We start from the raw sequence: 13,099 nt of genomic DNA, 5'->3' as shown, positions 1-13,099 counted from the left end.
AAGGCCTGTCAGGATGTCTAGTAAGGTACTTAATGAATGGGAATAGAGAACACAAGTCAGAAAGAAATCGAAAAATCTTTTCAGTCAACAGGTGATTGATAAAAGGTATACACATCTGGTTTGATGGGGTTGAACATACACTTTTTTTATTGTATCTTTGATGAGTTCTGCCTCAATTTCGGATGGAAACAACATACCTCCACAAGTTAGAAATACACTTAATTTTGGTATAAAGCAGATGAGAATGGAATAAAGCAGGGGGGGCCAGAATTAGATCCAGGCTCGGTTCTGTTCCAAGGCAGTTTGGTACAGAAATTGCAGCCTGTTATGGTGGATCTCATTGTGATTCCCCATGTACTAGCAGAGGAGGCTGAATAATTTGCCTTAAAATACAACCCAGAATGGGAGTGAATATGAGGATGGTTGCTGTTACCCAGAGAGCAAACAAGCCTCTGAAACAGACTAATGATCTATGCGAAATCGATTGGAGTGGTCCTTGCCAGTCCTGGTATTTCCCGTGGTGAGTTTTAGTTAAGCAGCTCTCGGGATGGCACAAATTTAAGAAGACTTCCAAAGGCAGCTTTGTGGAATGCAGCCTGCCCACATCCTCTGCTCTGCGGAATTCTCAATGAGGAGATTCTCCCCTGAGTCAGCACACGAGTCAATCTTTACCCTCAGTTTCAACATTTGAGGTAGGTTTTTCCGAATTTGATGTTATTTGGAGATTTCCTAGATCGCCATTTTATAATTATAAAGAAGTTGCTAGAAGTAGAAAGAGTTTATATAATATCTCCTGGACAAAAGTTTGACAGATACTGTTTTCTCAACCAAGATGCATTCCCAGTAGCGTACTCCTATTCTCTACTCTGTGTGTTGAAGAGTCCGCATTTCAGAGGGGGCTAAGTGATATGTTTCTGGCCGAGAAACTGTAAGAAGTCTTGAAGAAGAGTTTCACTTACTGAGTAAACGGCAAAGTCTCAAGAAGAGGTCTTACAGCTTTTTTGTTTTTACTGCTTAGAGGGTATGTGTGATGTCCAGAGGCGCAGCAGCCATTTTGTGACTGTGAGGATGAAAGTTACATATGTGTTGAGTTTTCTGTTGCTTGCAGCCAAATGCAATCCTGTTTCATCCAGTTTGTTGAATATTTTAAACTTTTTTTTCTGTATTTTTCCTCTTTCATGTGAATACTCCTTCAGTGACACAGTTCCTCACGCATTTTCTCCCATACATCCTACCTGCACACAGACACACACATGGGCACATGGACCCATCGACAAATCAATTACCAACCCTTACCACCCCGGTGTTTAAAAAATTTTTAAATGTGTGTCAGGCATAATTATTTATGTAGTCTAGATTTCTTCGATTCAAGAGGGGAGGAGCAGGAGGCCAGTCCTATCAGGATGAGATGACTGAGTCAGGGTTACTAGCATCAGCCATCTCAATTTCCCTGGGTTTAGGGGGCTTCCCAGGAGGTTGGACTTGCAGCACTAAAACCAGAAAAGCCCTAGGGATGATCGGTCACTGTCCATTGAGAAGCTTGCTCTGCATAGAAATGGGTGTTTGCCAGATCTTTTATTTCTCTATGATGGGTTCTTGCTGTGGACATGAGGTTTCCCCCTTCCCCCTACCCTCTCCCCCCAGCGGCCAGGTGGTCTGCTCAAACCCATACTCTTTGTTAAAGTAATTGATCGAGGGATGGTTAGAACCTAGGCCTAACACCACACTCTTGCTACAGTGACTAGTTCATGGACAGGTATTTATCTGATTTAGTCCAATCAAAGTGAAGTTTAGGACCTTTATTTGATAGTTGGGTAGAATGAAGCCATCCTCCTTCTACTGAATTTGAATAAAAACTGAATATCATCTTATTGGTGCAGACAACCATTTTGCAGCGAAGGGAAGAATTAGTCCTAGGAGGGTGCCAATAGGATCAAAATAGAGCCAATATAATGGAAAGAGGTTTCATCCTTGGTAATAGACTTAAGCTGCCTGATAAAGCCTTGCCTGGAGCACTCTGTAACGTAGACCTTTGAGTTATATGAGTCAATACATTCTCTTTATTATTCAACCAAATTTGAGCTGGGTTTTCTATTACTTGTTTTTAAGTATATTCTAATGGACTGTCCATAAAGATCTCTGTACCAGGTCGGAAAACAATGGTTAAATGGCCTTCCTTAATATATTCCCTTTGATACCAGTTTCTTGTTGTGGAAAAGTAAACTGGTAGTCTGGTTTTACACATTAGTTTCTTTAGCGTATTTAATGTGAACTGTGTACTTCCTCAGGATACTGACAATATTTAGTTTCTGATTTTGTCCTACTGGGGACCATGGTATATTTTCTTCCTAAAAAATTCAATTTATTTAAACTGAAAAAAGAAAAAAAAAAAAACCAGTTCATATATAAGTACAATCAGACTCCTTCTAGCCCCTCCTACAGTTTCTGGGATGCCTTAGAGAGAACTTTCTTTTTCTTTGAAAGGTCTAGATTCAAGCTATATATATATAGAATATGTGTGTGTGTGTATACATATATAAGCATTGTATTATGTATTACATACATATTTCTAATACGTATATATACACACACACCGTGTGCATATGTATATTTATTCCTAATATATATGTCTAATATTAAGCCTTTGTTGATGTATGTATTGCAAATACCTTCTTACAGATTGTAGTTTATTTGCACTTGCTGTAAAGTTTCTTTTTTTTTTTTTTTTTTTTTTGTAAAGTTTCTTTTAATGAACAGTACTCAGTTGTAATATAATCAAAATTAACTGTTCCTTTCATGGTGAGCCTTCTTCCTATCTTCTTTAAGAAAATGTTTCCTACACCCAAGGACAGAAAGATACTCCTCTATGTTTTCTTATTTTAGGCCTTTTTTGGACATTTATGTCCTTAATCTATCTGGAATTGATTGTGTGTAATATGAGCAAGTATTCTAAGTGTTTTTTTCACATGTATGCAGCTTTTTAAGAAACGTGTCTGTGATGAAGACCCACATGCGTAACTCCGTTTCTGGGCTCCCACTCTGGCCCTTGGGGCGTTGGCTCTTCTGTTTGGTAGTGTGTGCTGGGGGCAGGTGGGAGGCGAGTGCCATGGTGCGCGGGGTGGTTCATCATTCTGAGCTCCTAGTATCCATCCGTGCAAGTCCTCATCCCTCATATCCGTGTTTCTCTTAAAACCGTGCTGTGGGGAGATTTAAAAATACATCGATGTCTAGTTGTCCCTCCAAAACTTCTGTTTTAATTCGCCTGGGGTGGAGCCTGTGAGTCAGTATTTTTCAAAAGCCCCCCACCCCCAGGAAATTCTCCTATAAATGCAGCGTCCAGAAGAGTTGCTATAGAGTTTATATCCAGAGATGAATTTGAGCAGGGAGCCAGGATCATGCTGTGCTAGCTTGCCATCTTAGGATGATTTTAAAATTAACTTTTCCCGCTGATTACAAATATAGTGCATGTTCATTGCAAAGGAAACAAAAAGTACAGGAAAAGATTTTTGAATAAAAAAGAATTCATATTTGTGTAGCTCATTTTGTATATTTTGTTCAAGATTTATCTTGGCATGTGTGTGTGTATTTAGTTAGAATCATCTTGGAAATAACTATGGACATTTTTCTATAACATTCTTAATTACTTTAAATACTGTTAAAGAGTCTATCTTATTATAATAATTCTTATAATGTATTATTCATACATATACTTATCTTGTGAAATCCTGTTTGATTGTGGTTAGGGATTTATTATTTATGGTGATCATAACTGCTATTTTGGGGTGAACAAGAAGCCATGTTGTTGTGGGCATTACAATTGCCTGGTTTATAGTGTTGGGTCCAGAGTCAGTGAGATCTGGCTTCCAGTCCCAGCTTTGCCACTTATCAATTGCATGGCATTAGGGAAATTATCCTCATTATTACTGTTGAAAATGAGGATAATATTAATCCCTCCCACATAGGGGTTAAGCGGGAGGAATATGAATCGCTTAAAACAATTCTGAGCATGTACCAAGTACCCGATGAATCTATGCACAAAATGTCCAGGCAGCAGCAAGGGCGGCCCTGCCCCCTTGGCTCAAGGACCACTGTGGTTTGCCTGACCTATTTCTCTGGTAGTAAATGTTCCCTGGGAGGATGACAGTCACCAAGATGAACTCTGTCATTGTCCTGTTCAGTAGCCAATGCAGAGCTTGCTGGAGAGCCCTGTTTGTTCGAAGGAGACAGTAGCAATAAATATGCCAGTTGCTCTAACAATGGAAGAGGCTGGCTGGCTCAAATTTAGAATAATTGTTCCCTAGGATTTCCTTTTCTTGTCCTAAAAAGGTCTCTGCAGTTAAGAGGCAAATGCAACTTCTCAACTATGGAACCAGGTGTGCACATGGCTGGGGGGGTCTTCCTGCTTGGATCTCCATGTGCTCTTGGAGCCCACAGGATAGCAAAACATAAAGGAACAGCAAACGTAATAAAGAGTCGGTGTGGCCAAATTTTCTAAGTGGAAGTGAGGGAGCCATGGAAGAAGAGAAGACACTCAGTGAGGAAAGGACGGCTCTGGGCTGGAGTGTTCTGCTGTAAATCTGCTTGTCCGTCCTGAAGAGGTCACCTCTGGATCAGAGAGCAGCATCTGAGAAATGTTTGACACATCGTCTAGAATTCAAGCTTCTTGAGGGCAAGGGGTTTGTCTTCTTACCTAAGTGCTGTTTCCCCAAGAATTTAGGACAGTGCCTGGTATGTGCTAGGTGCTCAGATCGTTTGTTGATTGAATGCTCTACCACTGCCTATCATAACACCCAAGGGGCGGTGAAGAGAAAAGAAGTGCTTCTCTGAACCTAATTTGGGCCAGCAAGGAAGACCTGGTAAAGAGGAAGCTTGGGGGAAAGCACCAATAACGTCTGAGCCCCTGAGCCGGGGGTCAGCAGCCTGCATGTAGCCAGATGAGGCTTTAGAAAACAGATTTCAAAAACTCAAAATACGGTAATGAATTCGAGACCAGAAATAAAAAGATGACAATCCCAAGAGCAGGGGGAGGCACTTCAGAGTAGAATTCTGAATCTCTGGTCATGACCCCAGGCAAGAAAAGAAACATGATTTAAAGAGTCACAGGTGGGTACATAGCAAACTTTCCCAGAAGTTACTGAATAGATTTCAAAGAATTCTAGGGGGCAAACGCAGATGTCCATGAAACAGTGATGGGAACCTACAACTCTAACCCTAATCCTAAGTCCAGAATGAATGCAGGTTTGCAGAATGTGCGAGAGCCAGTAAAAATGTGTTTTGCTTGTTTCTTTAAACCTTTCACCATGTGCAAAGCCAGACTGTGGGAAGAGTAGTTTGGTTGCTTGGATTAGACCAGTGGTTCTCGAAGTATGGTGCCTGGACCAGGAGTATCGGGGTCTCCTGGGAACTTGTCTGAAATGCAGATGATCAGTCCCCATTCTGGATCTGCTGAATTAAACTCCAGAGCTCAGGATTGTGTGTTTTGATAAGCCCTCCAGGAAATTCTCATGCCCACTAAGGCTTGAGACGCACTGTATTAGAACATTAACCCTCCACCCTACACATGAAAATCATCTGGGAAGCTTACAGAGAAAAAAAAATGTTCAAGCTGTACCCCACACTGATTAAAACAGACTCTCTGGAGTGGGGTCTGGTCATGGATCTGTTTTATAAGCCCCTTGGTGAATCTAATGTCCCATCAGGGCTGAGAATCAAATTCCAGTTCAAGTACCAGGACAGTCGTCCCTGGGGATTTTATTAGAACTGCAGGACACTGGGCCCTACCTGCTCAGCGTTTTTAAGAAGCTCCCTGGGTGATTCATAGGCACATGAAAATTTAAGAAGCATTTGTATAAGATAAAAGTTGTAGGAAAGAAATCAGAATTTGCACCTTGCCTCCACTTTCTCTTTATTCATGGCTTTTACTAACTTCTTTTAAAGAGGAAAAGTATGGGACAGGAAAAGGCGAGATAAACACATTGGCATGTGAGACATGAAACATGATGAAGACTTGGTATCAATGAAAGGCAGATGCCAGGCAGGCCATGTGAATGAGAGAAATGTATATTGTGTAAGACAGGTGGTTAAGTTGCCCACACCTCTTTGGCCATTAACTGCATTACCCGTTGGCCAAGCAAAATGGCCAAGCAAAATAAATCCACTGGGTCACAATCGGGGTCAGCAACCAATGTGTGATCCCAGGCCTCGGGGATGAGTTTGGGAGTGTGAAGGTACAGGGGCTGTCCTGTAGGTTCCTAGACAGGCCCTGCCCTCCCCCGTCCCCTTAAGGAGTCCTGAGGGATGGGGGCATGCTCAGAGTCTGGAGGTGGTGCCACTCAGCCAGAACTTCGAAGGGGGGAGACCTTGGGAATCATTTGTGAACTTGATTGGATTCCCTGGCAGGATTCCAGTAAAGACAATGAGGACAATGTCTTCTTAACAATTGAGTAGAGAAAAAAGCCAGCCCAGGAAGCCACTTAAGATTTATGAAATGCTAGGACTGATGGTCTGACTTCTCTTTTGTGATGGAGAGTCACAGAACTGCTGTTGATTTTCACAAGCTGTATTTTGCTCTGGTTCACTTCTCTTTCTCTCCTGCCTCCCTTCCTCCCTTCCTCCCTCCCTCCCTCCTTCCCTCCCTTCCTTCCTCCCTCCCTCCCTCCTTCCCTCCCTTCCTTCCTCCCTCCCTCCCTCCTTCCCTCCCTTCCTCCCTTCCCACAGGATGATTATTCCTGCCATTTTGGGGGGGTTCTAGTTTCTAACTGGAGAAGTGACCACAGCTATGTCTGTGCAATGCTGATGAATGCACTGAAGTCAGTCAAGTCATGGGTTTCTGGTGGAAGCCTCCAGGGCCCTGCTCTGGGTGCTCTCATCGCCCAGAATGGCATCACCACCTTGGCTGAGGATTGGTAAAGCAGGCTTATCACCCCCATGGCAGTGGGCGGGATAGAGAATAGATATGAATATCAGGATCTAAACAGACAGTCGAGAGAGGGCATGATACATCAGTTACCTAAAGATTATTTATTCATTTAGTTATTTTTAATTTTATGTTTTATTCAAGTAAGAGCAACAGAGCTGGGGGGCTTGAAAGATGGAGTTTGCTTAAATTTGTGATACTTTTAAGATTCACAGAATACACTTAAAGCAAAGATGAAATTATTTTAGTTGCAGTGAAGATACAAGAAGATCCCAAAGGATCTTCACGGAGTGAAGCGGTGAGTAGAATTTCACCCGAAGGTAATTTAGAGGGGGAAAATGTCAAATAAGAAATAATGTAGCAGCAGCGATCGGTTGGGGGATTTGAGGGATTTTAGTCCATTGGAGCCTAATTGCTTTTGTGTGTGTGAAGTGGCGGCCAAAAGCCCTGCCGGATGCCTTAGGCTGCGTTCATCACTGACCGCAACAAAGCGATTCTTCTTCCCCTCCCGGCCCCCAGGCCACCCAGCAAAACTTTAAGGTTACTGTGTTCAGACTTGGTTGACATATTTTGATTATGAAGTTAACATTCTGGAACAAGTTCACAGAGGGTGGCCTGATTCATGAAAAGACTTGAATCCACGTCTTAGTCCCATTGTAAAGGGGGAGACATGAAGGACCCCGGGGTGTGGATTTCTGGAGATTGCAAGGCTGGAAAGTGGTGCAGCTCAGTGCTGTAACCGAGGCTTTCTGATTCTGAATCCAGGGCCTTCCGGCTCTAGCATCTCCCTGTCATTTTCCTTCGTCCATCAGATGAAAGGGTTTCTGATGCAGAATATCCCACTATCTGGACAGTCTCCCACGTCACTTCCTAGGAAGACTGGTTCATCTTCTGATGAAAAGAAACCCCTCCTAATAGTAATAGCTTCTCCTTTACTGCTCAGGCTGAGTGTCAGGTCTTCCCATGTCTCCTCTCTCTCCCTCTCGGTCACTGGAGCTTTGTCTGTCCTTACAGATCCAGCCTCAGTCCCTCTGGACACAGCCTCTACAACCACCTGCCTGGGCTCCCCAGCCCTCCTTCTGTATTCTCCAGCTCTTTAGCTTCATCCTTTCATTCTTTCTTTGCCTGGTTCCTTCACAAATATTGATGGAGTGTGCCTATTCCTTGTCAAGCACTTCTGAGTACTGGGATATTATAGTAAGCAAAACAGAGAGTATCTCTTATCTCCTAGATCTTACTGCAGAGGTGAGTGACACACACAAAGAAGCAAATCTGTGAAGTCAGATAATGATGTGTTGTTAAAAAAATAATAATAAAGCAGGTTGATGGGTTCACTGCGATGCGGGGGACTGCCCTGTTCAATATGGTCAGAAAAGACCTCTGACGCAATGATGTTTAAGAAGAAACTGGAAAGGAGTGAGGAAGTGAAGCAGGCAGATACTTGGGGAGAGAGAAAGATTGTTAGGCCAGAGAACAGAGGTGGGATATTCTTGATTTATTTGAGGAAGAGCGAGGGGATATGTGTGGCTTGGGGCGAGTGGGCGTCCATTTTGCTGCCTGCTATTGACGGTGCATCCTAATATATGCTCATGTATCAGAAGTATTTCTAATAACACTGTCCTACGGCGCGACAGACACACTTGAACTCAGCTACTGGGTTCGGGACGGGGATTGCGGACAATGGCTGGGAACTGCATTTTGAGGATTAAATAAGTTAATGTATATAAAGCGTACATTGTAATGCATATGATAGGGATGAAGTGTAGAATGCATGTAAAGTATGTAATATATAAAAATAACAATGCCTTGTACGTAGTGCTGCAGAAGCTTTAGCTTTGATACTTATCATTACCTGATCGCTGTTACCTCCATTCTGCCCCGAGAATCCAGGAGCAGAGCAAAGGTCTTTGGCCGTAGCTCTTTCCAATCCTAAGTGGAGTTGCTTTTGTTATTTCCTGTGCACTCTGGGTTCTACATTATCAGGAAAGGCTCTTACATAACTTCTTTGTGAAAATGATTTCTACTACGTGGCCAGAAGGCAGTCGGGCTTGCCCATGCGCTATTTTACAGGTTCCATTTCCATGTCTGGAATGAGAAAGCAATGCACACAGTTTTATTTTTAAGACAAAATGTAAAAACCATGTTGGTGCTGATGTGCCTTGTAGGAGTGGTGGTCATAACAGCTAACGTGTATAGTAAGTTAACCAAATGCCAAGCGCTGTTCTAAGCCCTTTCATGGATTTTCTCTTAATCCTCCCAGCCCCGTTGAGATAGGTAGTGGTATTAACTTGTTTTCCAGTTGAGGAAATGGAGGCTTCAGAACGTTTCTAGAATATTTCTGTAATGTCCTGCAGGACAGCTGGCAGGAGGGGAGCCAGGTTTTATAATAACATCGTTTGGCTCTACAGCTTGAAAATACGGATAATCCAAACTCACTTCTGCTGTGATTTGCATTTCTCCCCATGGTCTATTCTTTGAAGGGTGTTTCAGAGATAGGAAAACCCGGGAGATAGATTCGTTTTTCTCAGTCCGATAGTGAAATGAGTTTTCTATTCTTTGCACACACGTTACCTGAGCCAAGAGAGCTGAGGGGCGGCAGGAAGAGGTCACCAGATGCCAAAGGTAAAATCAGGTGTGGGTTTTATCATTCACAGTAGAAAGTGAGTCACAGATGCGCAGTGGTTCCTTGAAATCCATTTTGGATTTGGGGGTCCAACCCTGAGTGCTAAGGACCAATGCAACCCTCTGCAAATGGACATTATTTTATGCTCCTGACACCCAAGTTACTACGAGTTGGTCTGTGAGGGCATTTCCTACTGTTGAATTTTAGTAACCCCAGGTCTTAATCTTACTATCAGCATGACCAACCTGTTTATTTGAAAACAGAGACAAATGCTGTATAATTGTTATCTTTACTTCTCTTTTGGTTAAGTTTTGGGGAGATGTTTATCTTTTCACTACATTGCCCCAGACTGCTTTTTATTGACGCTCGTGTTTCTTCTTTATTCCCTCTTCCCTCCAGCACTTTTGCTATCTTGGATAGGTAGTTTTCTGAGAAAATGTCTGAGGTTGTCATGTCTCAACTTCAATTATGAAGAAGCAAAATGCATGGGCTTAGTGACAGCTTTTCTATGAGAGAATTTAGCACCTCTGGGTTAATATATGTATATCAGCTACAGCTTCATTGTGGGCTAAAACTTGTTGTTTTAACACATTTGGCTGTCTGCATTCCTCCCTAACTTAAAATTTGTATGAAATCAACTGTCACTAAAAAGGGATAAACAACTAAAAATATTTATTGCGGGAAATAAAAAAGTTAACCAAAGTATTTTATTGATACATTCTTGGACAATATCACAGAATTGAAAGAAAATGGAAAGGGGTATTGTTCAGCGAGGGTGTTTTTCCACTAAATTGGCACATGAGCAGCAGAATTAACGAAAGTACTTATTACAAACAGTAGAAAACACACATGCTTTTTGTTTTTCAAGTCCTTATCACACTGGGCAGTCATAGGGGGGCATGAACCAAACCTCAAGACATGAAAACTCCATATTCTTTTCTTCAAATAGCTTAATCATTATGAAAATTATTGCAAAACACCCATATCCTAATTAAAATAACAAAAGAGAACACAAATACAAATATTGAACATAAATGATTAACGTGTACTGTCAAATACATTACTGGCATGCATTCCAAAGATCAAGACCTCTATTCCATTCAGCCAATACCTTTCTTCCGTGTGCCCTATCTTATACCAAAGATAGGTGGGGTATACTTTCTCAGCACAGTTTTTGGTCTTTAAATATCTTTTTTGTCTTAAAAAAAATAACATGATTTGCAGCGGTACTATAATCATAATTATACAGTCATGTACATACATTTTTCATTTTAGTCTGCTGAGATCTTTTTTAAAATTTTAATTGTTTGAAGGTTTTCCCAAATATCCCGCCGTCTGGGAGGGTAGGGTTCTATGGAAAGAGGGCGTTCGAAAACAAACAGTGAACTGAGGTACAACATTGGATGGCAAAGTGCAAAAGTCCTCACAAACTGTACAGAAAGTTTCAAAACCTTGCAGCCTGGAAGTACAGACATAGAAAGACAGGTCAGCCCCAAAACAGTCACTAAGGCTCTCAAAGGTTCACCCTAAAGAGCCTGGGTGGGACTTGAGTCTCAATGCTCCCTTTGGTAGGGAAGGTCCAAAATTGCAGCCGAGTTGGCAGTGCTGATGCCAGTGACTTATTAAGCCAAGATAAAGTAAGAATATTTCATAAAGCAGCTGTGTAGGACACTTGGATCCTCTATCATTGGTCTCCCAGCCGGGGATGCTCCTCCGGTGATGGGCAGCGGGCAGGACCAAAAGAGTCCTATGCCAGGTTGCGTGACAAAATAACTGAGGGTCTTCCTCCTCCAGGGTTCCATGGAATGGAAAAGGTTAGATAACCAGGTTATTATAACTGACATACTTCTTTTTTGCAGCAGGGCCTGAAAGAGAAATGTGAAAGAGTCAGTCGTGACAATGACTCTATTTGCAAAGGTAGAAGCAGAATTAGATCTATGGTGACTTGGGTGCCAGGGCAAGATGGGACAATGCAAATCGTGCTGGATTTCTTTGACTACTTGTAGGATTTTGTCCACTAAAATCTGCTGTGCCCAGCAATTCTCAAACCATCTGGGTTCTCTATTCTGAAGTATCTCCAACCTCCTTTTTTATGGTCCGTACCGTGAATAAATTTATCAGTCCGTGTCATGCTTTGTAATTAGCTCAAAGGACCCACCCACGTTGCAGTAAATTTCCTTCTGTGATCTTCTCCCAGACCTTCTTATAATAAATGGCCTTTGCTTGGCAAAGGTCTGTCCTGGGTCACTGGAATTAATTTAGGTTGGCTACAGATTAGACCAACCAGAGTGCCTTCTCTTCTCTGGTTCTGATTTACACAATCAAATTACTATAGATTGACTTTTATAGTGTTCTCATCAGTAAGTCGTAAATGGTAATTTGCAGAATTGTTTCCATCAGGGTTTGAAGCTTACTTAAATCTGCCCAGAATTTCAGCATGCACAGGCTACATTTGTTTTTCTTAAACGTACACTACTTTCTTTTTCTATTTGATATAGTGATTTCAGGACTCATCTTCACACACTCCCTCACTTATTCATTCATTTATTTTATGCAGGTATGTCTCAGCTGCCTACCATATGGCAAACAAGAGGCAAGGCACTGGTGAGCAGCTGATGAGTAAATCAGACCCTTTCCTGTCCTTGTGCTGGAAATAAAGACACCAAGATCCCAAGGTACATCTCTGCTTTATGTTTTAGTTCTCTATACCTGCTGTCATGAGACATGCTTTGTGGTTTTGCATCAGCTTCTGTTGGACACAAGATAACCATCATGTAGCATTTACTGATGACTTTATTTACCGTTCTTAGGTTCTAAATTCTTTTGTTCATTTAGCACAAACAAGTTGCAAGAATTCTTCCAGAACTCTTTTTTTTTTTTAAATATATTTATTTATTTATTTGGTTGTGCTGGGTCTTAGTTGCGGCAGGCGGGTGGGCTTCTTAGCTGTGGCTTGCAAACTCCTGGTTGCGGCATGCGTGTGGGATCTAGTTCCCTGACCAGGGATCGAACCCGGGCCCCCTGCATTGGGACCGCGGAGTCTTAACCACTGTGCCACCAGGGAAGTCCCCAGAACTCTTAAGTAGGGATTTCTGTGTGAATTTAGAGGCAGGGAGAAGCCACAGTAACATACCAAGAGAGGGTTTGTATCTGTGAACTCTGAGAAATGCAGCCAGTATGTTACAAAAGTATATACAAGACTGATCTTAGGTTCTGGATTAAATATTGAGACTCTCCTTCTGACAAATTCTGGTTTGAGGACGTAGGCTCATTTCTCTAGTCAATCATGTTGCATTTATTGACTAAAATTAGAATGAAAATATTATGTTATTGTATTATTATAATATATCTTATATATATATTATAATTATATGAAATTGAGGGTCTCCTGGAGAATCCGTTGTGAGACTGGTCACTGTGCGTCCCCGGTTGATAAACGCGTGGCTTCATCAATGCCTCTGTCTTCTAAGGAGGTTCTCGTTATCACAGCCTTCGCTGTCTTCAGTGATATGCTTGGTTTGAGGACATGTAGGAAAACTTCCTAAAGATTTTTTTTTTTT

General features: G+C 41.9%; 1 long non-coding RNA gene across 1 annotated transcript in view; it reads left to right on the top strand.

The window, feature by feature from the left end:
- The window catches only part of LOC132375178 (uncharacterized), a 272,033-nt gene that overhangs the window by 162,412 nt on the left and 96,522 nt on the right, over positions 1-13,099 (top strand). Inside the window, exon 2 of the long non-coding RNA XR_009505954.1 lies at positions 12,097-12,214. This is a non-coding gene — a long non-coding RNA (uncharacterized LOC132375178). The remainder of the gene's footprint in view (positions 1-12,096; positions 12,215-13,099) is intronic.

This window comes from Balaenoptera ricei, chromosome 11 (genome assembly GCF_028023285.1).
Source record: "Balaenoptera ricei isolate mBalRic1 chromosome 11, mBalRic1.hap2, whole genome shotgun sequence".
NCBI lineage: Eukaryota > Metazoa > Chordata > Mammalia > Artiodactyla > Balaenopteridae > Balaenoptera > Balaenoptera ricei.
The sequence above is the reverse complement of the archived record's forward strand: the minus strand, read 5'-3'. Positions and strand labels throughout refer to the sequence as shown.